Here is a 2954-nt window from a genome sequence, read left to right as displayed (position 1 = left end):
TTGAACCATATTCTTTCATTTTAGATATAGAATAATTTTGCTTATTTATGAGTAAGTCCCGAAATTGTGTAACATTTATTAATAAAGGAAAAATACATTTTATCGTTCTAAGTTAAATGCTATGAATAAATGTAACTGAGAAAAAACAACTTTAATAAATCTTATACCTTATAATCCTAGCAAACATCGTTTTTACCTACACTCTCCGTTACTAAATAAGTTTATAATAGAAATCGAAAATAATATTTTCGCAAAAATAAACACAATCTTTAACCCACTTTAATAATTCAGTACAAGATACTCTTCAGAATAACTGATCTTCCTATTTAATTTAACCTCCCTAACAATCCAGTACATATTCCCATCAATAGGAATAAGCTTTCCAATCCCTGCTGATAAAGAAGCATCCCCATAACACGATGCTGCCACCACCATGCTTGACAGTTGGGATGGTTACGACGGCCTACTTCCTATCCCTACAAGCGTAATGAAATGTGACTTACGCCATGTGGTGACTGGTTTGATAGCACATAACAAGCGGTAAATCTGAGGGTTTATTACACGAAAACTGATTTAGATACCCGCTATGGACAGAGAACAGATAGCATATTGTGCGACTTTGTGTTTACCAACAAACAATCCAAGCTGCCTATTTGACCACACACATTTTATGACGTGTTTATAATTTAGAATTAAGAATGGGATTTCTTCTTAACAATGTGTGACCATATCAACGGATGAATTAGTCTAATGTTTCTGCACCGTTTATGCATTAGTAAGTATTAATTGAAATAAGTAGCTAAATTAATAATTTTCTTAAGAAGTTTGTTATTCGTAAAACGAATTATTGTGATATTTTGACAATTAAGAATAAAAACAAGAACAGGTGTTTTGTCAAGGCACTTGGAATTGTTCGTATTAAAAACAGGAAAATACACCAAATTAGTATTCCATATTATAATTTTTTTTTACTGAAAGCTTGTTTGTTTGTTTGTTTTGAATTTCGCTCAAAGCTACACGAGGGCTGTCTGCGCTAGCCGTCATTAATTTAGCAGCGTCAGACTAGAGGGAAGGGTGCTAGTCATCACCACCCACCGCCAACTCTTAGACTACTCTTTTACCAATGAATAGAGGGATTGATCGTCACATTATAACGCCCCCACGGCTCAAAGGGCGAGCATGTTTTGTGGGACGGGCGCCCTAACCACCTGGCCATGCCGGGCCTACTGAGAGCTATGAAATAGACATACATGTTAGCATTTTTGTTCATTGTAAAATACATTAGAACTTAAGGTTACAAACAACTGTTTCAATGGAGAAATAGTTTAAACAAAAGATTGGTTATCCAATAAGGCATTTAATACGACAAAAGGCTGATACAGTAGCTTACAAAAGTATTCACTCCTATCAGTAATGCCACATTTTGATGAAATACAAATAATATAAACAATTTGTTTAATGAACCTCTTTTTATTCAAACCTCTAATGATCAAACTTAACACTGTTATGTGTGAAGGAGGTTGCAAAGAAAATATATAAATTGACATTTGCTGATTGCATAAGTATTCAGCTCCCTAAGTTAATACTTTGGCAGCAATTACTGTTATGAGTCTTTTTGGATAAGTCTCTAGCAGTTTTGCACAATGAGATGGTGTAATTTTTGCACATTCTTCCTAGCAAAGTTGCCCCAGTTCTGACAATTTCATTGGGGATCGTTGATGGACTGCAATTTTCAAGTATCGTCATAAATGTTCTATTGGATTCAAGTCAGGAATTTGACTGGGTCACTCCAGGACATTCACTTTCATCTTTTGAAACCACTCCAGTGTGGCTTTGGCTTTGTGCTTCGGGCTATTGTCTTGCTGAAATGTGAATTTTCGACCCAGTTTTAGATTCCTGACTGTCTCAAGCAGGTTTTCCTCTAGGATTCGCCTGTATTTTGCACCACCCATCTTCTCCTCAATCCTAACAAGCTTCCTAGTCCCTGCTGATGAGAAACATCCCCATAACATGATGCTGCCACCACCATGCTTAACAGTTGGGATGGTGTTGACTGGGTGATGTGCTGTGTTGGGTTTGCGCCAGATGTAACGCTTTGAATTTAGACCAAAAAGCTAAATTTTTGTCTCGTCTGACCACAAAACCTTCTGCCACATGTCTGCAGTATCATTTACATGCTTTGTCGCAAACTTCACACGAGATTTAAGATGATTTGTTTCAGTAATGGCTTATTTCCTGCCACTCGCCCATACAGACCAGCTTTGGGTAGGGACCGGGATATTGTCGATGTATGAACACTGAATCCCATCTCAGACATGGAACTTTTCAAATCTTTCAAAGTTACTGTTGGCTTCACAGTGGTAACCCTAACCAGTTTCCTGATTGCTCGGCTGCTTAGTTTGGAAGAGTGGCCTGATATGTGCAGTGACTGGGTGGTATGAAGCACTTCTTAATGGTGGACTTCACTGTACACAAAAGGACAGTCAGCGACTTTGAACTTTTTTGTAACCTTCTCCTCATCTGTGCTTCTCTACCACTTTATCCTTGACTTGGTTGGAAAGCTCCCTGGTCTTCATGATTGGCTTGTCGTATCACTATGTTCGTTGTGGCCTGAACAGATGCATTTACACAGAAAGATACCTTTAAACTAATTTTGTGACCTTGCCTTAGCAAAGGGGGTTGAATACTTAAGCAACTGAGATTATTATAATTTTCTCTGAAAATCTAACTTACTTACATAATATCAGCGTTTTTTTTTAGCTTCCTCAATTTGTAGTAGATTGTGTAGATTCTAAATATAAAGTCCCATTTGAAAGTTTCATGATTGCAACTCAGAAGGCAACAAAATGTGGAAACTTAGCTGAGGGTGTGTGTGTATGTGTGGGTGGGTGAATACTTTTGAAAGGCACTGTGCATACCTGTACTAATCACTTTACAAATGCTTTAACTTCAAA

Source organism: Limulus polyphemus, unplaced genomic scaffold (assembly GCF_000517525.1).
Source record: "Limulus polyphemus unplaced genomic scaffold, Limulus_polyphemus-2.1.2 Scaffold787, whole genome shotgun sequence".
NCBI lineage: Eukaryota > Metazoa > Arthropoda > Merostomata > Xiphosura > Limulidae > Limulus > Limulus polyphemus.
Note: the sequence above shows the minus strand (reverse complement) of the source record.